Genomic DNA, 26,534 nt, shown 5'->3' with positions numbered 1-26,534 from the left:
GTACTCACTATCACGAGAATAGCATGGAGGAAATCGCCTCCATGATTCAGTTACCTCACACTAGGTCCCTCCCATGACACATGAAGATTATGGGAACTACAATTCAAGATGAGATTTGGGTGGGGAAACAGCCAAACCATATCAGTTATAATTTTTAAAGATATTTTTAAACAAAAATTAAATACCCAGATATTAATACCACATATGTTTCACTCCAAACCTATATATATTTTCAAATGTATAGCATACTGGATAAAAACTTAGGCAGTGCAATCAGATAGAACTGGATTTAAATTCAGGATTGACCTCTTATTATCAGAGTCCACGGGTGAAAGAACTGACACCATTAATCTTCAGTTATTCATTCATGAAATGGATAAATAACAATACCTCATAACATTCTTGAGGTAATTAAAAGAGATAATGCATATGTCTCTGAATTACTGATACATAATAGACACTTTATAGATGTTAGCTGCCAGTGATGTTAACATTATTATTATGTATTATTATTTTCTTGTGGGGAAAACTTTTTTCTTGAAAAGTCCTTAGTGTTCCATAAAATTGGAACTTCCATCAATATTTTTCTTCCCTTTGTTGGGGAGAAAACTGCTCCACAGGCTAAAAATTGATTCATCTTGCAGAACTAAGGCCATGATACAGTAACAATCTACCCACCAAGCTTCAGAGGTATAAAACATCAAGGATTAATTTCTTACCCATCTTATATGACTGTTGCAGATCAGCTCTTTTCATGTTTCCTGCTCTTAGAGACTCAGGTTGATTTAGTAACTACCATCTCTTTGGCAGAGAATAAGAAATCTTCCTTCAAGGAATAATACAAAACACCTTTTCTAACACATCATTGGCCAAAGCAAACAACAGGGCCATGGGTGCAGGAAAAATGCAAGTCCACCACATGCCAAAAGCAAAATAAAATATATTTGATAAACATTTCTGATGACCACTGCTATAGTTTGGATATGTCTCCCACAAAACTGTGTTGAAAATTCAATCTTCAATGCAACATCTTTGGGAGATGGGGCCTAATGAGAGGTGATTAGGCATGAGGGCAAAATAAATGAATTTATGCCATTATTTTAGGAGTAGGTTTCTTATGAAAGGATGAGTTTGGCCCTCTTTGCCTTTCTATCTCTCATCCTGTCTGCCCTTCCAACACTCAATGACAAAGCAAGAAAGCTCTTGCCAGATGCTGGTACCACTATCTTAGACTTCCCAGTCTCCAGAACTGTGAGCCAATAAATTTCTGCTCTTTATAACTCCCAGTCTCAGGTACAGCAGCACAAAATAGAGAAAGGAGAAAACTGGTACTGAAAAGTGGGGCTGTCCTATAACAAATAACTGAAAATGTGGGAGCAGCTTTGGAATTGGGTAATGGGCAGAGGACAGAAAAATTTAGAAAAGCAAGCTAGGAAAGGCCAAGATTACCACAAATGTAGGATTATGGGAGATTCTGGTAGGGCTTAGAAGAAGAGAAAAGCTGTAGGGAAAGTCTGAAACTTCTTAGAGATTACTTAAGTGGTTGTAATCAAAATATTTATTAAAATATTGACAGTAAAGGCAATTCTGATAAGGTCTGAGCCGCAGATGAGGAACAAGGTATTGGAAACTTGAGTGAAGGACATCCTTGTTATAAAATGGTGAAGAATTTGGCTGAATTCTGTCCACGTCTGATGGCTTTGTGGAAGGCAGAATTTAAGAGTGATGAATGAGGATATCTGATAGAGGAAATAGCTAAGCAGCAAGGCCTTCTGGGTGGTTTGTACTTCTTTTAACTACACACAGTAAAATGAGAGGAGAAAAAGATGATTTAAAGATGAAGTAAAGATGATGTTTATAATTAAAAGGGAAATATAATTTAGGGATTCAAGAGATTCTCAGACTGGCCCTATGAAAATGAAAGGGCATTTTCAGGAGAAGAAACTGAGAGTGTGGCCAAGGACTGTTTGATAAGACAATTAATCTAGATAGAACAAAGCCAGAGGCTATTCATTACAATGGGAGAATGACCATTAAGGCACTTTGGAGATTACCAGTGCTGCCCCTTCCATCAAAGGCCCAGAGTGCCAAGGCCTGTGAGAAGGAAATGTATCAAAAGAGAGAACTAGTGTGGTAGGAGTTATTAAGAAATTATTTTAGACAGATAGAGAGAAACAGGGGTCCTTGGAAAGTTTCTATTTCTTTTTAAAGCAGCTCCAGAAATATTTCTTACCTAGCAGAAAAGCCCTGGCTCTTAGACCGGGGCTGGAAACCTTTCATATTCAAATGCCAACCATTAGAAACTAGGTCCACCCAACATGCTGATTCCTACCATTGTCCTTTTGCCCTTGCCTGGCAACATGGCTGCCCCGACAATATCTCCATGCGTATAGAACATCATGGAGCCCTGTATTTGCATATTAAAGGCAAGGGTAGGAGGGCCAGTTTTTTCACGGGCTACATCAATGATATGCCTGGTAAAACCAATCCCCTGAGCCATATGCAAATCAGACACCGCTTACTCCAGCCTGTTCATATACCTGGCTGGTTTCTACCCCTCTTAGGGTCTCTTCTCTCGGCTTTGGTGCCCCCCTCCCTCTGTCTCTGTAAAGGGGAGCTTCTTCCTCCTCCTCCTCCTTTCTGTCTTGCCTATTAAACTCTCTGCTCCTTAAAACCACTCCATGTGTATCAGTGTTGTTTTCTCCAATTTGACGCAAGAGGAAGAACCTGGTGTCCCTCCATTCATCGGAGCCATATCACTAGGACACCACTGGGAACTTGGGGCTTGCTGTCCAAAGCCATCTCAAGTCTGTTCTCCGAATTCCAGTGCAGTGCTTCTCAGCTGCCATAGCCAATGCTCAAGTGGACCTGGTGCTGCTTCGCCAGCCACTGCGTAAGGTACAAGCCATAAAGCTTGGCAGTGTCCACATGGTACTAATTCTGCAGAAGCATAGAATTCAAGAGCTGTGCAGGCATGGCTTCCTCTACCTAGATTTTAAAGGATGTTCCAGATAGCCTGGGGACGCAGGCAGAGACTTGTTACAAAGGTAAAGTTGCTGCAGAAAGCCTCTGCTAATACAGTGCCCAGCAGAACTGTGGGGTACAAGCCACCAAAGAGTCCCCAGTAAGGCAGTGCCTAGAGTCATGAGAACAAGTTAACCTCAGACAGGTCCCAATAAAGACAATGTCTAATGGAGCCATGGGAGTGGGACCACTCCCAAGAACTCAGAACTATAGATCTACTAGTATGCAATGTTGGACTGGGAGAGAGGCAGGCATAATACTACAACATGTGAGAGCTGCTGCATGGGCTGAGTCCAGCAAAGCCATAAAGGCAGGACTGCCCAAAACTTTGGGAGCCCAACCCCCACCCCACTGTGCCATGGAGTCAAATAATATTATTCTAAAGCCCTAAGATTTAATGTTGTTACCCCTTTCTTCTTGCCTGTTTCTCCCTTTTGAAATGGGAATGTCTATCCTATACCTGTCCCACCATTGTCATTTGGGAGTGATAACTTGTTTTGATTTTACAGGCTCACAAGAGGAGAATTTGCTTTGGGGTGAATTGTGCCTTGAATCTCACCTATATCTGATTTAGATGACACTCTGGACTTTGGACTTTTGAGATGGTGCTGGAATAAAATAGGACTTCGAATTTATTGGAATGCAATTAATGTATTTTGTACACAAGAAAGACATGAATTTTAGGGGCCAGGGACAGAAGGTTATGGTTTGAATGCGTCCCCAAAAAAGCATGTGTTGGAAACTTAATCCCCAATGCAATTGTGTTGGGAGGTGGCGCCAAATGAGAGGTGATAAGGCCATGAGGACAGAGTAAATTAATGCTATTGTTGAGTGGGTTTGTTATCATGGCAGCTAGTTCCTTATAGAAAGGTGAGTTTGGCCCCCTTTGCCTCTCTCACACTCCTCCTTTTTGCCCTTCTCCTATGACATGACACAGGAAGTAGGCCCTCACCAGAGGCCAGCAGCTTGATCTTGGACTTCCCAACTTCCAGAACCATGAGTTAATAGATTTCTGTTCCCTAAAAATTGGATGACTTATACTCTGATTTATACCCTGTGGTATTCTGTTATAGCAGCACAAACAAGACCAAGAAAATCATGGTGTGACTTGCATTGGCCCATAGATTTTACTGAGTAAGTGTAATATATTCGAGTTTGCTCTTCTCCTCCTTACAATAAAATACCTGGAGAGTCCCTCCCTCTGCATAAGGCGGCCTCTGGGTTTACTCATCTGCTTTGCTATTGCCTGAATGACGAACTCAATTCAGAAGACAAAGGAATCAAGTCTAAGGTTTATTATCTAATTCAGCTTTATAAATAACAAAGCATATGTTTTGATGTCTGTGTAACTCCAAAGACTATTTCTCCATTTGTTAAAAGTCTGATGGTAAAAAGACTAATAATTAATAAATGGGATACTTCAAAAATCCCAACATTTAAGGGAACACATCATTCTTGGTATTTTTTGCCAGAAAATTACCAGAAAAATTGAAAATATTTTACCAAATTCTTAGCCAATCAAAAATATAAAAGTCGTGAAAGACAAAGGAAGGTGGAAGATCTTTTCCAGATTAAAAGTGCCTAAAAGTACATGAAAACTAAATGAAACTGGAATTCAGAATTGTATCGTAGTCTCAAAAAAGAAAGAAAGAGAAAGGGGGCTGGGGTGGGGTGGGGAGGGGAGAGAGAGAGAGACGGAGAAAGAGAGCGAAAGAATAAATGAACATGGATAATTAGCAAAATTTGAAATAGAACTGAATAAATGTTAATTTCCTAGATTTAATAATTGTGTTTATATAAAATGTTACCATTTGGAAAAGCTGGGTAAAGAGTATTCGAGAATTGGGAACTCTTTGTCCTGTTTTTTTTCCCCCAGAATAATCAGATAATGGATTTTCATTCAATATATTTTAAATAAAGATTTTGTGCAACTTATACTATAATAATAATAAATTGATACTTTGAAGCAAGAAAATAATACAAAGAAAAATTCATTTCCAAATGCAAAGCAGTATCTTTGCTCGGGGTGATTCACATTTATGTGTAATTTTGCATTTTCAAAAAGATGATTGCTACAATCAGTTATATCACCACTTAGTTGTGTCTAAGTTGTATCAGTTAAACATATGCTCCTTTAGAAAATTCTTTTTAATATTACTATTTCCTTCAGTGATTTTCTCTGAACAGTGATAGAAGTACTTCTCAATGGACAGAATACGCAAAGATGTTTTTGACCACATCTCGATCATACTGACACCTACAATAAATGCTTGATTCCAAGGGAGCCCAGCTCTAATTTGTGAAGTATGTCCTGTTTGCAAAGTAACAACGAGGTTGTAAGTAGCAATAGTACTTACTCATTATCAAAAAATAACAATTTTAGGTATATTTGTTTTGGATTTCTGTGATTTAAGTCATCCAATTTCTTCAGAGTCTGCACTCATTCCCTTTGATCAGCAATCAACTTTGACCATTCCAAAGATCTGAATTCTGACTTTCAGGGCAACCCTTCTTAAAATATTCCACAGAGCAACAAAGTTTGCAACCACCACCATCAACACAGAGTCCTCTGGGATGATCAGGACAAGATCTGGACAGTTGTCTCATTTCCCCACAAACAAACATTTCACAAAAGGAAATTCACCAAGAGCCGGGGCTACTTTAGCCCTGCCCTTGATTATTTTGCTCTCTGTGAACCCAGACCCAGTGCCCATCTCTTGATTTTCTGGGGCAACTGGACAATCTGCCGTTGTATGACCAGGTTTTCTGCAATGGAAACATACCACTCTATTTCTCTTCGCTGCTTGTCACTCATTGTTTTCCTTCCCATAAGACTGTCTTTCTTTAAAGCAACTGCAACTTATTCCCTTACTGCCTGATTGTTGCTATCATCTCCCCATCGCGAACCATCTGTGAGTTCTGCCTTAGGTATTCCATGAATCCATTCACATCTTCATTTAGGTACTCTTTTTTTTCTTTTACTGTTTTGCTTGTGGTGCATCATTTGCAAGGGAGAGCCTATTGGCTTCAAGTTGTTTGTGCTTTGGCAGATTTTGTCCCTCAAAGGACTTTTCGTATCCTCCCATGATGTTGCAGGCAAGGATCTCTTGTTATGCGTAGTGGTAACTTGTACCCACCTGGTCACAGTTTCAATGGAGGTACCTTATCAGTTATGCCTGAACCCCCTAGAGCAGTCAGCACGTCAGAGAAGCCTAACCCCCTACGGCAGCAATGGCATTCAACACTAGAGGTAGGAATTTCTTGTTATATTTTTGTGACTTTTGTATAAAATTTCAAAATGAAAAGTTAAAAAGCAATAAATAACAATACATTTTAAAATATAATTCACCAATTTTGAGAAGCAAAAACTTGAACAGAAATACTCCCAATTTCCTTGCCAAAACCTTTGCTTTCCCAGAAGTATTGTGTTCATTTATTCAAGGTATTAACCATTCTCATACTGCTAAATCTAAAACCCTAAGCACATTCTGTGGTTGGTCTTTTTGGATTATCCTTGCCTTTCCTCTGTTTTCTTTGCATAGCCCTGGGCACTGGTTATATTTCTAAGGCTTCTAGTTAGGCTAAGTCAGTTGTATACTACTAGAATTTATTTGCTTAAAGAAAAGCAAAATTGCATCCAAAACAAATATACTCTGTTTTATTATATTACAATATCAGTATATACAATAAAATGGAAATTTTCTCTTCATGACTCAAAGAAAAAATGTAATTATTATTATGATACTATTTAATCACTGTATCTTCAAATAAAATTGGGATTCCAAATTGAATCCTGGTCCAAAACAAATATTACATGAGTAATTGACAAAATTTAAAATAGAACCACTTAAATGTTAATTCCCTAGTTTTGATAATTACATTTATATGAAATGTTATCATTCAGAAAAGCTGAGTAAAGGGTATACAGGAATTCTGTATTTGTTTTTTTTTTTTTTTTTTTTTTCAGAAAAATGAGTTGATAGCAAACACATTTTCATTCAATATCTTAAAAATATTGCGACAGCTTCTATACTGAAGATAACAACTGTTTTGATGAAACAGTCAATAATTAGAGAACCAGTGTTCCAATGAGCTTATTCAGACATTAGCAATATCAAAAGAGGATATATGGTTGATCTAGTCTTTACTTGGCCTATATGAGCATGAACAGAGACTCCTATAACACCTCACAAACATACACAAATCACACACCAACTGCTTATCTATAATACATGCAATTAAGTGGTTCCCATTCTTAAAACATATACCAACAAACAAAACGATGTCTCCAATTTTCATTAAGGAAAAAGGTCCAAAGGTCTAACTGCTGATTTCAAAGCTTTGCATAACCTGGCCCCTTTTCAGCCTCCCTCTTGTTACTTCCCATATGAATCCACCTTTTTACTTGCTATTGTCAAAACGTTCCACGCTGGAATACCTCTGTCTGGTGCTGATCCCTCTCTCTAGAATCTCATACACTCTAATCAACGAAGTACCAACTAAGATTCACGTGACCTTTATATCCCTAACTGTAACCCATTTTTTTCTTCTGAACTCCAGATCATGTTTTCAAATGTTTACTGGCCATCTTCAGTTTGATGTCTCACAGTTCTTCAAATTTGTACAGATCTCATAAGAGTAATGACTTTACCTACCACCCAAACACAATTAACGAATGAAACTACATTTCAATAATTTCCTCAAGTAAGAAACAGTTTCATCCTTAATTCACCTTTCCCTTGCCACCTAATATACACTCTGCTATATCTTTTGAATTTGTGACCGGATAATCTCTTGAGTTCAACAACTGCTTTCTATTCTTACTCTAATGCTCTAAACAGCCACTAACTTTTATCAGCTAGATTATCACAGCAGCTTCAAACACAACCCAGCACATCCCAGTCTCCACACTACTACCAAAGTAACTTTCTAAAATGCAGATATGATAATGTCATTGTCAGCTTAAACTCTTGTTCTTACAATGAATCACCAAACCCTTAACATGACTTCTAAATCCGTTTGCAATCTGGCTAATGCTTAGCTATCCAGTCTAATTTCCCTTCACTTTATCACTATTATGCTCCAAACATACAGTAGTATTTTCAGTTCCTTAAATATACTCTACCACCCGTAGTAGGCAGCCTTTAAAACAGTTCCTAAAAATCTTTGCCTCATGGTATTCATGATGTTGTATAATTCCCTTCTTTTGAGTGTGGGTTTGACTTAGTGACACATTTCTAACAAAGAGAATATGGCAAAGATGGGATGTCACTTCTGAAATTGGGTTACAAGAAGACTCTAGCTTCCATCTTGCTTGCCTTACTCTCTTGTCTCTTGCCCTAATGGAAGCCAGCTACCAAACTATGAGATGCTCTATGGAGAGGCACAGGTAGCAAGGAAGTAATTTTTTCTGATCAACAGCCAGATGAATTAGAGAGGAACTGAGACTCTTAGCCCAGCAAATGATGAGAGACTGAAACTTGGTCAAAACCATATTAATGACCTTGAATGTGAATTCCTTACTCGTCCAGCTCACAAATGACTGCAGCCCTGCCCAACTTAACTGTAGCATTGTGAGATCCTGAAGCCAGAGGACCCAGCCAGTACATGCCTGGATTCTTGATGCACGAAAACTGTCTTTGTTGTTATTGTTGTTTCTAGCCTCTAAAGTATAAACATAATTTGTTACTCAACGATAGAGAGCTTATACAGTGTCCATCACATCAAGGATTTACAAAATATATTTCTTCTGCCTGTAACATTTTCTGTTCCTCTATTTTCCAACTCCTTTTATTTACTACTTTCTCATTCCTCCTCCCTCCACTTTCTCTTTCTCCACACACCCTCCTTCTATTATTCTTTAAGAATTATTTTCTTCAGAGTGTTTTTTGTATCCCTAAGTGTGAGCCAGAAGTCTTTCCTGTGTAGTTTTCCTAATATAAACATGAGCATCTCCCACTAGATCACAGCTCTATATTTTTCACAGTTATATCTCCATGCCTTATACACCCTAGTCCATAATGTGTATTTATTACTTTTTTTGTCATTGTTGTGAATAAATGTGAAAACTACTGGCAAAATCTAAAAGGGGGTTATTTTATTAGCCATAATATAATATATAAAAATGAGTTGTAAGGTACGGGAAAATAAAACAACTACTTTACAAGAAATAAATCTAAAACCATTGGTTTACTGACTGATACATGCTGATAGAGCAACTTGAGGATATAAAAGAAGAAAGAAACAACAGTCTTGATTCACATGTGTATGTGGTTCCCAGTTACCTAAAAGTCATTTACTTCTTCATCTCCACAAAGCCAAAATTGGACTTGCTAGTTTGTTGAGACTCTCCCATTCTGGGCATTTGGCACATCAAAAGACCAGAGGGTCACTTACATCAAAGAATCCTGATGATAAAAGAGCTTTTTCACCTAGATCAAACCCAAAAGACTCCGTGGAATACTGATTTATTATTGGGCTTTTATTCCAAGATCAAACATGTCCCAATGCAGCCAGATATCAATCTGAACTAGGTATCAGTTTATCAAAAAGTGAGAATCAAGCAGATGAAGCCAGTCAAATGCCAGGACTTATATAAACAGTCATGAAAACTGAGGTTCCAGAAGAGAACCTCAGCTCACATCATTACAAAAACGGAAACAGCCTTTGATTTAGTAAGACTACTAAAGCCACCTCCTGTGAATTACAGAGGGGTATGAGTAAAGACATATAATCAATAAAATGAAATCAACAAAAAAATAAAGTCAATACTTTACTAAATATTTACTAGTTGTGTAATAGCAAAAAGAACCAACTTTTCTTTAAACATCTACTGGACATCAAACACTGTGCCAGTGCTTTGCATCCATTATCTTGTTTACTCTCTCACTGAAATTATAATAAAGTACACAGATAAGGAAACCAAACAGTTTGGGCAACTTCGCCAGGACCACAGTCTTAATAAAACTCTGAGCTGAAATTCGAAGCTACGTTTACTTCAAAGTCAATGTTCTTTCCATTACGTGACAAAGTACTTCCCTTCTACATGAATAAAAGAAGATTGTGCCAAAATCCTGTGGTTTTAGAGGGTCCATCCCGGCTTTCTTCTGGTTATGCCACGAACTGGGTAAAACCACAGCATCAAAAGAACATGCCCACTAGCGCTTGTACCCACATGTTAGTCCACAGTCCAGTCTGCTAGGGCTTGAGATTTGTTTGCCCAAACATTTCTGGGTCAAATTAAGACAGATTATAGCACATTCAAAGCCCTGCAGGATGGCCAAGGGGCATTGTGGTGGAGGTGGGAGATTTTGTGTCTTGGTGGTTCCAGCAAGAGTTGCATGGAACAGAAGGAGAAGAAAGGGTGGCAAGGGTTTGGCATGACCCTCCCTGAGTCACTCCATTCTGAGAGCTCAAGAAAGCTAAGTTCATACCTGCCTTCCAGGCCAGAATAAAGGCGGATATTTGTCAATGTAGGGAGACAGAATGTATTTTATTTAACAGTATATTAGCTTACTTATAACTTTTAGCTATTTAAAAATATGGTTTGTGGCCTTCCATTAGTATTCTTACTCTGAATCCCACGAATATTGTGGAGGGGGACTGGGAAATAAGTATGTATTGATTGATTCAGGGAAGAAAAAATTACTTAATTCAGAAATGTCTCAGGAGTAAGATTATAAACATAGTTTATATCATATTTAGAAATTCTGGTTATCCTACCTACTTCAAAAAAAGAGATTTGAAGTGATTTATATTAAACGACTACAGGAAATCAGACAAAATAGCAAAAGGAAATTTTCAACCACCAAAACAAAAGGAGAAAGAAACATAAAAATGGAGGCTGATAGAGTTTATAAATAGCCATAAAGGGCACATGCACTTAAATCGACTCCGTTCTAGTTATACTGAGAATCTTGAAAGCACTTAATTTTAAGTCACACAGCTCTTATAGACCAAAGAATTGTACTAAGTGAAAGTCCATACTGTGAGCACTACACAGCGTGAAGCTGAAAGACTCCTCTGTGGGTTCGTTAGCATAATTGGATATGCAGTTCTCCCCACCTGAAATTTTTTAAGAACAAAAGAAAGGACCAGCCAACAGACAAACACTCCCAGGTAAACTCCATCCTCGACAAGAAGGCTTTTCAGCCCGTGAATATCATCTTTCCTGCAATATCCACATATGGAAGGAGACCAGCTAGAATCTCAAGCATAAGTTGGAGAAGTACATTCTACCTCTGCAGATAACCAGAAAATAATTCATCATGATACACACTATGCTTCTGAAATGTTTTTTAAACAATTTGCATTTAATAATGTAGTTATAATTTTAAAATTATTTTTTCTATCTTAGTAAAACGTAAAATGTCTGTTTTTGTGAACTCTGAAACAAATACTTTCTGTATTGAAGATCAGTGCATATGGCATTGGCATTTGTTTATTCATTCATTAAATAGTCATCGAGGGAGTGATTACCATAATAAATCAGGCAGAGAGTGAGGTACTGAGTAGATAATATCAGACTTGGCCCAGCAATCTTGGAGCTATAGTACAGAGAGAGTTAGAAAATATTTTCTGTACAGAGCAGATATTAAATATTTCAGGCTTTGTGAATAAAGAGGCAAAATTGAGATTATAATGTAGGTACTTAGCCAGAGAGAAAACAAATTTCTATTAATTTTGTCTGGAGCCATTCCAACAAACCAACCAACCAGGGTTATGGGGACAGATTTAGTCCACGGCTATTGTGTGATGACACCTCGCATAAGTGTGTAGTCATCCTTCACCAGTAATTCTGGACTTTGTGTGAATTAGCAGAGGCTGGGTCATAATTTAATCAAGATGTTTTCACCCACCCATTTATTAATTCACTCATTCATTCATCAAATATTTTGTAACCTTTCACATTGTGCCAGACCCATATAAAGCTCAACTTTTAGTGCATCCTAACACTCTATTTTATTTTCATAATTACCCATTTAATAAGTATAATATGAAAAAAAAATTACACACATATTGTCCGAAGTAATCCATGCACCCTAACACCGAGAAAATACGAGCTTCAATTTAAAGATGAGGAAACTCAGAGACACTTTAAGAATGTCTTAAAAACATTGTCATTGACACTAAAAATATGTTTTTTGGTTTTGTTTGTTTGTTTGTTTGAGTCTCGCTCTGTCACCCTGGCTGGAGTGCAGTGGCCTGATCTGGGCTCACTGCAAGCTCCGCCTTCCGGTTTCACACCATTCTCCTGTCGCAGGCTCCCAAGTGGCTGGGACTACAGGTGCCGCCACCACGCCCGGATAATTTTGTTTTTGTATTTTTAGTAGAGACGGGGTTTCACCATGTTAGCCAGGATGGTCTCAGCTAGTCTCAATCTCCTGACCTCGTGATCCGCCCGCCTCGGCCTCCCAAAGTACTGGGATTACAGGCGTGAGCCACTGTCCCCGGCCAGTTAAAAACGTGTTTTAAGCACAGCGTTGTGTGGTCTTTCTTGGTCTCCTCAGCAGACAAGAGGAATGCAATGGGAGGACCACATCTTTTATTCAAACATCCAGTTAGTCGTTAATCCATTTATCCATCCATTTCTTCATTCGTATTTATTGAGACTTTACTATATATTTAGCACTGAGTATAAGATATATACCTAGCCACAGAGAACAGAGTATTTAGTGCCGTAGCAATTGATGCCCATCTCTACGAAAGGCAATGTACAAGCTTTTCTCAACAAAAGGCATGAGAAAAAGAATAACTTGAGTACTTGGAATTTGACTGGTCACTGCTTTCTCCCTGGACTGCTTACTTACGCAGGTGAGCAGGTCACGTCACCATACCCACACACACCCAACCCCTCCCTTGTACATAAAATACCTGAAAAAGTCATGATGTAGTGCCATCAGCACCAATGTCTATCTTTAGTTTGAACGTCCTGCTACACAGAATGATTTTAAATTACCCATTCACATTCAACTTTAAGTCAAGCAATTCCCTGAAATAAATCTGTAACAGCTCTGGTCCCACTCAGCTCCTGTGGGCTCTTGCTGTAGGCTTAGCACATTGGAAAATATTTCTTGCACAGATTGGAGAAAAACAACTTGGAAATGTTCTCTTTTCTAAAATGCATGAGATAATCAGCATAAAAGTTGATTGGTAATAAAAATCATCCTTTATTTGTAGTTGTCTAGATGCCATATCACATCTTAATACTTCATATGCATTACCACACATAAATCCTCACAGCCTCTTTATGATGAAGTTAGGCTATTATTTTCATATTACAGATGAGAAAAAATGGAGCATTTCAAGCTTAAGTTGTTTCCTTTATAGTGGATAGTGGAGGAAAGATCCAAACAAGCATTCTAAATCTAGGAGCCTGAATTTTAGTACTTCACTACAGAGTTGTTTACTTAGTTGCTGCTCTAGGAAATATTCTTGCCCCTGAAGGAAATAGAAAAAAAAAAAAAAAGTGTGGCAACAGCTTAAGTAAACTAATCGTGCAGAAAGAAAAATGCCAAGCTTCTAATGTTGATCACCTGGGACACATGGGTAATGATAAGTGCCGTCTTTACATATCTTGGTATTGTATTGGTTTTCCTGTTACAACAGGATGTATTAATTTTGTAATTTGAAAAACAGAAAAACTGAGAAGAGATATTATAAAAAAAAAAAAAAGGACAAAGAGAGGGAAAGAGAAGAAATGAACAAAGAAATGAAGGAAAGAAGACTAATAATAGCATTAAGCATGTTAGACATTTCAATTGATAATGAAGTATAGTTGGGAAAAAATATAGAAAACAGCTATAGATTGAATTGAATAAAGGAATGAATAAATGACTTTCAGGTTTCTGGATTAATTTTTTCATGAGAAAAGACAAAATATCAAGATTTTGGAATTTACCTAATTACATTTGTGGAAAGAATCAAGCTGGTTTGGAGAGTTCTAATTTCCATCCCCTAGCCTATAATCCCCTTAGGTCATTACTCTCACTGTATGTTCCCTAGAAATATCCAAGAGCCTCGTCACAAGATTAGACCATCCAGCTAAAGCTACAGGTGAAGCACTTCCCTCTGCCACATTGTTTATCTTCCCTGTGCCCCAAGAGACACACATGATAGGAGGAACCCTTGACGGTTATCGACAAAATTCAACCTCGTGTCTTCACTGAATCTTCTTTCTTTCTTATTCCAGGAAAGGCATATGACTGCCTCATTCTTAAAGATTTCCACTGATGAGAAATAATAACTTTTCTTATTCTTATATCCTAGGTCCCATCTATATTCACAGTCTGAAATGTATTAATTACTTCTAGCCTCAAGAATTATGATAGCCATTTAAATTCATTATGAAAAAAGCACCTAGTGGACAAATGATTACTACCCTCTGCACAATTAGTCATTTTATATTCATATTCATTTATATTCATTAAGCCATAAGCAGGTATTGGTTAAGTGTGAAATCACATGACAAATGGTATGCCTGTGTCGTATTAGACTAACTTGGGAAGTGAATTCTAATTGCTCACATCCAATATGAGAAACTAAATTTCCATCCATTGCTTTGCTATTTCAAGCTCATTCAAACCTCCATCAAAAACTTCATACTTGGCTCCTACTGATAGTCCACTGGGTTTGTCATTTCATAGGATCTACCTATATAGTCACTAAGGCATTTAGAGCAGCAATTTTCAACCCTAGTGTACACTAGAATTACAAGGGGATCTTTAAAAACATTGATGTTTTGGCCTTACCCCAGATAAACTCAATCAAAATCGCTGAAGTATGCATGGGGCTTGAATGTCACTGTTTTTTTGATCACAAGGTGCTTCTAATATGGAGTCAGAACTGAGAAAGGATGAGTTAGACATTTAAGTGGGAAGCAAAGTCTAAGGATAGAATCTTTAGGGGGAAATGATCTGGGTAGGAGCTTTTCTTCCTATACCCTTGGATTATAAGGCAAAAGAAAAATTCCTTATTGCTCATTATTCTAAATGGAGATTTGGAGCTTGTTCAAAAACACTTGGAAAATAGATGGAAAGTTAAAATATATATCAAGTCAAAATCCTCAAAATATTAGATATTAGTTTTAGTGAATTCGGGGCACATTTCAACTGGCCTGCCAACTTTCAAGTCCTCTGCAATTATTATCCAAAATGTACTTGAAACAAGCTTAATTTATTCTTTTATCTTCTCTTTGATGTAACTATAGATGGAAGTAGACCGCAATGTAATTGTGTTATTTCAGACAATAAAACAAATAATCTACCACAGAGAAGTAATCATGCCATTTAAATTTGTCATGGTTGCCTGAACACCTGTCATCTTTTATTTCTGGGGACTGACTATATTCCCCTAATAATTCTAGTTGAAAAAGAATCATCAACACAGCAAAATAAATATTTCTTCAGGAAAATTACATGCACTTGAAGCATCTAATCAGCATGTAAGTACAGCATAGGATGGTGTGAAAGTTTCTAGGGAACACTCACATTTAAGAGAAATTAGCTTCATTTTTTTTTTTTAAACAAAAAGGAAGCTTTCTAAAAGCTCATTGGCTATATTTCTTTTTATGAGATTGTTAATTCGCTCAGATACAATTAAAAATACTGGAGGTAATAAATTCTGCAACCAAAGAAGTGCTAAAGGAATCTCAAAGACGGTATTTTAAGTCACAGAGTAGTGTCCAATGTGAAATTTTACTTACTCATAAATACCATGCTGTTTTAGTCTACAATTATAAACAAGCAGTGTAGCTAGTAGAAGGAGGGTATCCTTTTTTTAAAATTCTTTCTTTCTTTGAGACGGAGTTTCGCTCTGTCACCAGGCTGGAGTGCAATGGCACAAACTTGGCTCACTGCAACCTCCACCTTCTGGGTTCAAGCAATTATCCTGCCTCAGCCTCTCACATAGCTGGGATTACAGGCATGCACCACCACATCCAGCTAATTTTTGTATTTTTAGTAGACACAGGGTTTCACCATGTTGGCCGGGATGGTCTTGATTGCCTGATCTCGTGATCTGCCCGCCTCGGCCTCCCGACGTGTTGGGATTACAGGCATGAGCCACTGTGCCCAGCTGAAGGAAGGTATTCTTAAAGAATGCAGATATGGGACTTCAAAGCCCAACTATTACAAATCATTTAATACTATGTTAATAATTGCTTATAATTGGCAAAGACTAATTAGTTTCCATCTTCTACACAAAGTGTTGGCAAATTTTCTATGAAGAGTCAAATAGTAAATATTTTAGACCTTTTTTCTTTTGTTGAGACAGAGTTTTGCTCTGTAGCCCAGGCTGGAGTGCAGTGGTGCAATCTTGGCTCACTGCAGCCTGTGCCTCCTGGGTTTCAGCCATTCTCCTGCCTCAGTCTCCCAGGTAGCTGGGATTACAGGCACACTCCACCACGACCGGCTGATTTTTGTATTTTCAGTAGAGACGGAGTTTCACAGTGTTGTCCAGGCTGGTCTCCAACTCCTGACCTCAGGTGATCCACCCGCCTCGGCCTCCCAAAGTGCTAGGATTACAGGCATGAGCCACCATGCCCAGCCTATTTTAGACTTTTTGAAGCATACAATCTCAGTTGCAACTACTCAACTCTGTTATTATAGCATTAAAGCAATCATACATATTGCATAAACAAATGGGCATGACTGTGTTCCAATAAATTTATTTATTAGCAGTGGTCTTTGGTAGGCAGCTAATAGTTTGCAAACCCCTAATTTAATTAACTTGTTTAAAAGTGAAATTCTGCCTCTTGAAACCTGACTCTTAAAAAGTGGTTTCAGGGAAAAGATGAATAAAGAGTAGGAGCCTGAAGGCCTGCAACAAAAACATCTAAGTTTTGCAAAAGTTTTCTTTTGAATGCATTAATGTGATTCTGGTGTGTTTACTAAGCGACACATGCATTTTACTTTAACATTTCTTGAATCTTTATGTGAGACCCCTTTATGTTTTAGAATAATATAATTCCTTTCTCCATCTCTCAAGACCCCCACAATCTAGAGGGGAAAAAAAATGAACTGAAAACTCTGTAAACTGCATCATATTAGACATTTTCTAAGAGTCTTCACACTAAAAAACATACAACTTGGCAGAAATATGATTGAGGGCAGGAGGTGAAATCCCAAGAGCACATATTAAGTCAGCTCTGTTTGCTAAGACAGTCATTAGAAATATTGTGAACAGAGGAGAACTTGGCATCAACATTGCAAGAATTACAAACTCTGCTTTTTACATTTATTCCTTTTACATTCATAATGGATGTTCAGGGCTACGTTGTCAAGGTCTCTATTGCAGGTCACTGAAAACTTCTGCAACTCTGAGACACGTTTTCCAAGACACAGAAATAGTTTAGGACCAGATTTTGTGTGTGTGTGTGTGTGTGTGTGTGTGCGCGCGCGCGCGCGGTTAACCTTTGTAAAGCATATTCTCTTTTATGAACCTAAGAAAGGATGTGTAAAATTATGTTATGGATTCATTAACTGTTTTTTTCAGTTCTTTAAGAGACGTTTATTAAACAAGATTTAATAAAAGGGTGGTTTTATGTAAGCAGAATGTATAACAGAGTTTCTATTTCTCAAGAATAGGCATTGGAGAAGGGAAATAAAATAGTATGTACCTCTGGTCCTCATTTTCCTACCCTGGGTGGAATCTTCAGACTCATTATTTTTCTCATAGTGCTTAGTCTTAATATTGAGGACAGTCGGAAAAGTTGAGGAATGTAAAATCAAATTTATAAACCTAAGAGTGGTCTGACCTGAGAATTCAATAAATGCTAACTATAACAATGTTATTAATATAATGAGTAAGTATTATTACCAATGATGTAGATACACAAATGACATATTGAGAAACAACTGTCTCTTTCAAAACAAAAAGGAAACTATATTAATGAATAATGTGATTTTAAAGTCAGTACCATTATAACTTTGATATTTTGAATCTTTCAGAAGCAGGTGGAAAAATTAATAAACAATAAAGAACATATAACTGAGAGTTTTAAACCATGAAACTACTAGAAGAGAAAAACTATTCTCCTACACATTCACTAAAAAACTTTTATAAAATGTGTGTTGGGCAGTAGCAAAAGAATGGAGAATATAAGTGTGGAAGAAGTACACGTGGATTTATGTCCACACATGTATATACTCACGAAAATATTAGAGTCATGCAGTTTAAAAGAAGTCAAAAATTTTAATGGAAATTTGGAACCCAAAAATAAAGGCTAAAATATTGTATCTAGTGTCTGAATGGCTACTAAAATAGTAAAAATATTTAAAATGGAAAAAGTGAATAGTTGGAGTTAGAAAAGATGTAATGGTTTGATGGTGTTCTACCCCTTTCCCTGCTGTTCCTGTTTCAAAATGACAAATGGGCAAACTTAGTAGGGTGTGGATTGATTCAAGGAAAGTATGGCTGTGTAAAGATAGAATCTGTCAATAGGCTTAAAGGCAACAGGTAAAGATTTTTAAAGTACAATATTTTCCATAGCCATGGGACAGGTGAACAGAAGTTTCCAGGTATAAAATAAAACAAGAAACTATAAAAATAATTTTTCTGTGAACATGTTTGTGCTTATGTTTCTAGGACCCAAGTAAAGGTAAAAGCAAAAACTATACACACTTGATTCACTGTATACAAACAGACATAGCACAGGTGCTTACTAAATTCTAAGTAATCAATGAAAATGTAGAAACTCTAGATTTTAAACTCCAGAAAGAAAACCTATCTAAATTCTAATATTGTAAGATACTCAGAAGGCTTGTAATGAATGGTGATAATCTTCCTCCTGGATACTGTGCTAGTAATCATCCAATCAAAGAACCAGAGAGAAACTGATGTAGAATCCAAACCATTTATTATCAGACTTACAGATTGAAAGACTGTGATTTTAAGATTCTATGTGTAACTAAAAACATCTTATTCTTTTTTTTTCTTTTTGAGACGGAGTCTTGCACTGTTGCCCAGGCTGAAGTGCAGTGGTGAAACCTTGGCTCACTGCAAGCTCCACCTCTCAGGTTCACACCATTCTCCTGCCTCAGCCTCCTGAGTAGCTGGGACTATAGGCCTCACTACCACGCCTCACAAATTTTTTGTACTTTTTTTTAGTAGAGACGGGGTTTCACCGTGTCAGCCAGGATGGTCTTGATCTCCTGACCTCGTGATCCGCCTGCCTTGGCCTCCCAAAGTGCTAGGATTACAGGTGTGAGCCACCGCGCCCAGCCAAAACTTATTATTTTTTGCTTTTCCTCTGTCCCCCAACCAATTCTGACATTTATTATGTTGATCCAGGTGAGGTTACCTGCTCATGACTCTATTTTTTTTTTCATTGCTTAATGATTAGCATAGACATGTTTCTCTCTGACCTGCACTACAAGCAAAATAAACCCAGTCATCATGACCCAGCTGAAGGTTCCAGCTCTTTCCATGTTTTCAAACTGTTACTTATTAATATATAAGTAAATTTATTATTGTGTAATAAATATATACTGCTATGTTTTGCAGCTGTTTCGCAGACAGCTTATGAATAACATTTTATAAAAAAATTAAAAATCATGGTCACTTACCAATTTTAATACTATTTTTTTGAAACAAATACCAAAGCATTTTAAAAAAGCTTTCCAAGCCTTGGATTAATAATACACATGATGTCACCTAACACTCGGTGACAGGCCCCTGAGATGGCAGAGGTGTGTATTACTTTACTTCTCGTGTGTGCCTTGGTGTTCACAGCAAAATGGTTACCTGTAATCTGGTCTCCAGAGGTTTTATTTATTCATACTGCAGCATCCACTACTTTCCTAGAATTTCTCTTCAGTGGTCTAATCACAAGTATAAAAGCCTACATTCCTTCTATTCATTATATTTCTTATCTGACTGCATTGGAAAACTGCAACTGTAATTTTTCTCTGAGATATTATAACATCAATTAATAAATTATTTAGTAGATGATAACCTAACTTCATTCTCTTGGTGGACTTTGTAGTATTTTGAATTTCCTGTTTCATTGTTCTTCCATTAAACGCAATTCGTACTATATATTAAGGAACGAAAGAACCTCCTAAAATGGATTAGTTAGCTATTTAGGAAACTTATCAAAGGCATTTGTTTTCTATTTTTTCAAGCCACCGTAAACCAGTCTGAATGTAGATATCATGAGTTTGTGATTCTTCAGAAAATTCTCTTTATTGCATAGTAATTGTGGGCTGCTTGTGTGATATAGGTCAGAAAATACAAATTTCCTTATATATATGTGTGTGTGTGTGTGTGTGTATATATATATATATTTACTTAAGGCATCTTATTTCTTCAATCCCAGCTAGAGATTTATAACTTCACTGATTCCTCATTGAATTCTCATAAATTAATCATTTTGATATGAATTTTGGCTCGTATCTATTTTTCTTCTCCATGACTACCTTATTGCCTATAGGATAAAGTCTAAATTCCTTAGACTGCAACTTCACTTGTCCTGTATCTTCTTCTAATTAACATCAATCACCACCAATTTCTCTAATTCCACTACTTTAAAAGAAACTTCCCAGACTAGAATTCCCTTTGCAGTATCACCTACCCTGCAATTTTACCTTAGAGCAGTTAACGCAGCTGCAATTAATTATCTGTGTCACCTGTTTCTGTTTCTGGCCTGGGATTCATATTTACAGAGATAACCTCAGGGCCTAGCATAGGGTCTTACCTACAGTGAAAACAACAAATATTTCTTTAGTGGCTGTTTAATTAATGTTTTTCTCTTCCTCTTCACACCTATGAAATGTTATTTCTCACAGTTCTTTCTTTTCCCACTGAAATAGCTATATTGCATAGTAGGTGATTTCGCCCACTCTGTTTTCACTACAAATTTTGTATTGATGACTGTGAGATTCATATTACCAGCCCAGAAAAGCTTCCTACTGGACAACTCTACTAGGATTTCCCATAGGTATCCAAACTCCATACAATTAAAATTTGGCTTTACCTTCTGAGACAGCCCGTGGGAGAGGGTCCGTGGAGTAACTCCAACCAGCCTGCCTGCTGAGATGGAACCTAGGGAAGGTCAGGATGTTTGCAGCAGGGTGAGCCTGAGCCTGGCCCCTCCTCTTCCTGTGTGGAACCTGGGATTCTAACCCTCTGGCCGGAAGTGCTCTAGCGGAGGTACTCTGGCCTTGAGAGAGTATCTGTTTCCCTCTTTTTTTCTTTTTTTCTTTTCCCCCAATAAAACCCTTCTTTACTCATCCTTTAAACTGGTCTGCAAGTCTAAATTTTCATGGCCATGAGATGGACAAGGACCCCATCTTTAGATGAACTAAGGAAAAGTCATGCAACATTTTTCTGTAACGTGGAGGCTCCAGAAGCCCTGAGTGAAAGGGAGACTCAAAGCTTCTCACTGTTGCTTCTCAACCTTTTAATCTTCAGACTTCTGAGTGTGGGGGAAGCCATGCCTCCACCCCGCGTAGCTCCCGGGCCTTTTCATGGCCTTTTCCTTCCTTTTTTGGGACCCACCGGTAACCAGCAGCTCCCTCTGCTCCCCGCTCCCTGCTGGTGCTGGGACCCATGGCCTAAGGGTCCTGCACAGCCGGCTGGCTCGTTCCCAGCCCCTGTAGGCTGCCCCAGCCTTCCCCTTCCCTGTCCAAGGGGTTTAACTCTATCAGACAGTAATTAAGCTTAAACTTGTCTCCCTGGTGGAGGAACCACTTGCATAAGAATAAGAGGTTGCACTTTTAAACGGTTTTTCTGTTTCTTCTCTGTCCCCTTCTCTACCCTGTCAGCAAGCTAACTTTTAAAGTTTTTTTTTTTTTTTTTCTTGTAGAAGATGTTTTACTAGGCCAACTATAACCGTATTCTCTGCAAAGTTTTTGTTGTGAAATCAAGCTTCCATCTTGTTTTACATCCTGAGGGCATGGCTGGTAACTGCTTGGCAAGGCTTAGTTTAGCAATACTGCCTGAGGGGATGAGCCCTCCCAGCTTAGATGTCTGCAAGTTTGTTTTCTTAGCCCTGTTTCTTTTTTCTTTTCTTTTCTTTTTTTTTTTTTCTTTCCTTTTCTTGAGATGGAGTTTCACTCTGTCGCTCAGGCTGTAGTGCAGTCGCATGATCTCGGCTCACTGCAACCACCGCCTCCCGGGTTCAAGTGATTCTCCTGCCTCAGTCTCCCAAGTAGCTGCGATTACAGACGCCTGCCACCATGCCCAGCTAATTTTTATATTTTTAATAGAGACGGGGTTTCACCGTGTTGGCCAGGCTGGTCTTGAACTCCTGACCTTAGGTGATCTGCCCGCCTTGACCTCCCAAAAACCTGGGATTAACAGGCATGAGCTACTGCACCTGGTCACCTAGCCCAGTCTCTTAAAGCGCACCATCCAGCGACTGGGTTTTTTTTTTTTTTTTTTTTCTGCCTGTCTGTGTGTGTACTCTGTGTAATGTCTGTCAAAAGAGCTCTAATTAATTTGGCCTAAAGAAAGATAAGCACTTGGATCTTACATTTTTTAAAGAGAAGATAAAATCTGTGATAACTTCCGGTTCCCTGACTTTAATCTTTCAGAAATAAAAACAGCCCTGAAAACTATTAGTAAAATGCAGATCACATGCAAGGTTTGATAAGTGTTTTAAGGTTACAAACTGCTTTTTGAGTTTTGAGAACTATTTGACTTGGCGGCTTCACAATTGCTAAGACCTGGGGACAGATGGAACTAACCGCTCTTAACTAAGAAGGCAAACCTTGGCTGCAATTAGCACACAATTAAAGCAACTTACCAAGTTTTACCTTAAAGTTAAAAATTGCTGGGAGTTACTGAAACTCCTAGAGATACATTTACATGCAAGGTGTGTAAAAACAATACAATGTATTTTTAGGTAATAGGTTATAAGGATGCATGGAAATGTAAACTAAAAGGATTGTTTTAAGTTAAAATAGGAAAAAGCTGAAGGTTCAAAGAAGTGGTGGAAGAATGGTGGAAGTGAATCTTCCAGAAGAGGTTATCTGTGTAAGCGTATTGACTAAATTCAATAAAAGATATTTATAGTTTTTCTGTAAATTGAGCATTGAAATAAAAGCATAACAAGGTTTTCCTAAGGTGCTAATCTGCTTTTTAGCAAAATTTATAAAGGGTTATAAAAGGTTTTTGCTTCTTTTAAATTTCTGAATCATAATTTTGGCAAAATAAATAATTTACAGTAATCTGGAATTCTATTTCATAGTATCAAGTGTTTTAAACTTATAACATTTAACAGCCTTTCCAAAATCAAACTTCAGCTTCAAAATTGTCTTTCCTGGCCCAGTGCAGTGGCTCACGCCTGTAATCCCAGCACTTTGAGAGACCGAGGCAGACGGATCATGAGGTCAGGAAACCAAGACCATCCTGGCTAACACAGTGAAACCCCGTCTCTACTAATACAAAAAATTAGCTGGGCATGGTGGCGGGCACCTGTAGTCCCAGCAACTCTGGAGGTTGAGGCAGGAGAATGGCATGAACCATGGAGGCGAAGCTTGCAGAGAACTGAGATCGTGCCACTGCACTCCAGCCTGGGGCACAGAGTAAGACTCTGTCTCAAACAAACAAACAAAAAAATTGTCTTTCCTGACACGTGGCTTTTTGAATACTTCAGGGGGTCCCTGAACTGTCCGGAGAAGAGAGGCAAACAGGATTATTTGACATGTTTAGATACGTGGTATTGCCAAAATAATGCTCAATCTTCTTAGGTTATATCTTGGTGAATAATGATAATATATGTTCCTAAACTGTGTAGTATTTCTAAAATTCTAATGTCTAAGTATTTGCCATCAATCATAATTAAGGTTGTTATGTTAAATTATTGTAGCACAGAGATAACCAAACTTATTTGTCAGTCGTGTTTCTAACTGTAACTACCCTGGATATTTTGCTATTCACAGACAATTGTTGTTTGGTTTTAATCCGTTTCAAAAAATGATTTATAATAGGCTATAAGACTCTGACCACAGACTGTGTGGCTTAAACAACAAATTATTTGCTCATAGTGCTGGAGACTAAAAGATTGAGGCCAAGGTGCTGGCAGCATTGATATCTTAGGCTAGGCGCAGTGCCTCACACCTGTAATCCCAGCACTTTGGAAGGCCGAGGTGGCTGGATCACGAGGTCAGGAGTTCAAGACCAGCCTGACCAACTTGGTGAAATCTCATCTCTACTAAAAATATAAAAATTAACCTGCTGTGGTGGTGCACACCTGTAATCCCAGCTACTCAGGAGGATGAGGCAGGAGAACCACTTGAACCCAGGAGGCAGAGGTTGCAGTGAGCCGAGATCACAACACTGTACACTCTAGCCTGGGCAACAGAATGAGACTTTGTCTCAAAAAAAAAAAAAAAAAAAAAAAGACCCTGACAGGTGCTCTCAGATACAATTTCTGATCGTGTTTGAGACAATTAGGTTTCTGATAACTTTGGAGATTGTGACATTGGAATAAAGGAAAATGTACAGGACTCATAAAGAGCTGAAATGTTCACGAATCTCAAGCAAAACAAGAATTAACTAAATTGACTGAACTCAGGAAGCTGAGCAAATCTTTTTGACTTTTGCTTGGAATATTGCTGATCCTTGTTTTGTTTTTCATAGTCAATGAAACTTATTTTGAACTATTTACGGCCTTTAATAATTAAGTAAGGTATACTCTTGTGGACAAAATTTGGGGCATGTTTGTTTCTCTCTGCCTGATTCCTCTAGAATTTGGAGACTTTCTGTAAGTATTCTTAATTTATGGCAATATTTGCATCAGTGCAATAAGAATCTATTTTTCTTTTGTGACAGAACACAATTGAAGAAAATGGTTATTTTACCAGGCTTTGACTGGAAGGGTATGCTTTGCTTTAAGGAGTCAATCTCCACTTGCAGAGCCAATAAAAGCCCAGTGCAGAAATTGGCCTCATACCCTTGCCTACACAGTCCCTATACAGGGTTCCTCACCTGTGGTCAGTAAACAATTTTACTTTCTAACAGGTCCAGGGGCTCCAAGTTTATCTTGGGACTTTAAGGGGAGAGGATGACGCAACTCACAGGTATTTGAGAATGCAAACCCATGACTGGGCTGCGCTTTAAACGGTTTTATCTGAGATTTCTTGTGGAACAGACTTCCATCAAAGCCAATCCAAAAGCCCTATGTAGAAATAATTGCTCTTGCTGCACTTTATGCAAATAATCAGGCCAAGTATAAGACTAAAGTCTATCTTGAAAACCACTCAGTCTTATCATAATTTGTTTTCTAACAACCATGATGTCTGGAGAGAAACAAATCATGCTTCAAAACTTATATATTTGTCATTAAATTCTAAACTCATTGTTTTAAGTTTCTTGCCTACATTTTAGACTAACCCTGATTGTTCCTGTGAACCAACCAGCTATCTCTGGCTGTAGGTCAGAAAGAACAAAAGGCATGGGTAATGATAAAATATGGACCAGTATTCTAGTTCTGAGCCATTATCCTGCAAATCTTTCCAGGTGATGGGAATAAATACGATGCCAATTACTCAGTAGTTTCCTTTTGGTAAAGTAAGACCAAGGGAGCTAACCAAAGCAAAGCACCATGCACCCAAATTCTAGCAAGCACAACTATAGCAGCGAGTTATCTGGATGTGTCACAAGACATCCTTTCCTCTCCCTTGTTGGAGGAGGACTCAGTTCCACAGTTTCACCTTACCATTCAGCTTATGATAAGGAGTTCATGCAACCCCTCTTGAGAAACATTTTTGTCCCAAACTCAATTCCAAGCTTCAGGTCAAAGTCCCAGGAAGGAAAACTGGATCTGAGGGATCCAGAAGCAAAGACAATAGGTTAAAAGGCACAGTGCCAGTGAGGGTGGCTGATTCCCACCAATTAAGCCAACCCCAAGTTTCCTGTTTCATGGATAAAGACCACGTTAATATCCATGGCATAAATGAGGTCTAGGGAACTCCGAGGCTTCTGACAGTAGGTGGAAAAGAGGCCTAGGTGAGAGCAGATTATTCCTGTTATCTAGACCCCTCTGCTTCATGGGTGCAAGCCTCTTTAACATTCATGGCAGCACCTGCCAAGGTCGCTGGAACTCGGAGATGCAAGGTCAGAAGACAGGAAAGAGGACACTCTTCCTTGTCTCCCTTGCATACCCCAGGTATCTCCTAAGAACTGAAGGGAACCAGGGATACCTGCTCCCCTCTTTCTAGAAGGGTAGTCATTCATCTTCAGTCTGTACGCCTTTAGAATGCATTCTGAACCTTTGGGACTCCTTTGAAAAAAATGCTTTCTTTTTATTCCTTTCTCCTCCTTGGTCCTCTATTCCTAACAGGTAATTATGTCTCCATACTATGAGACAATCCCCTCAGATGCATCCTCCAAACTGGAGAGTTAATTTCCTAAACCTTAAACTGGTTGGCTTAATATTGAGCTCAGGAGATGGGAACCCCAAAGCCCAACATGCCAGCAATGGGGTAAAGTTTTTTTTACCAGTCAGCTATTGGCCTCCATCTCCCTGTGTAAACTGGTAAAAGACCTCAGAAATTTTGAGCTGT

At 38.2% G+C, this 26,534-nt stretch overlaps 1 pseudogene; it reads right to left on the bottom strand.

The window, feature by feature from the left end:
* Positions 1–5,387: 5,387 nt before the first annotated feature.
* On the bottom strand, positions 5,388–21,575 carry LOC105471713 (zinc finger CCHC domain-containing protein 9 pseudogene; annotated as a pseudogene).
* Between the last annotated feature and the right edge of the window lie 4,959 nt (positions 21,576–26,534).

The sequence above is a fragment of the Macaca nemestrina genome, chromosome 12 (genome assembly GCF_043159975.1).
Source record: "Macaca nemestrina isolate mMacNem1 chromosome 12, mMacNem.hap1, whole genome shotgun sequence".
NCBI classification, from domain to species: Eukaryota; Metazoa; Chordata; class Mammalia; order Primates; family Cercopithecidae; genus Macaca; species Macaca nemestrina.
Note: the sequence above shows the minus strand (reverse complement) of the source record. Positions and strands in the feature narration are given on the sequence as shown.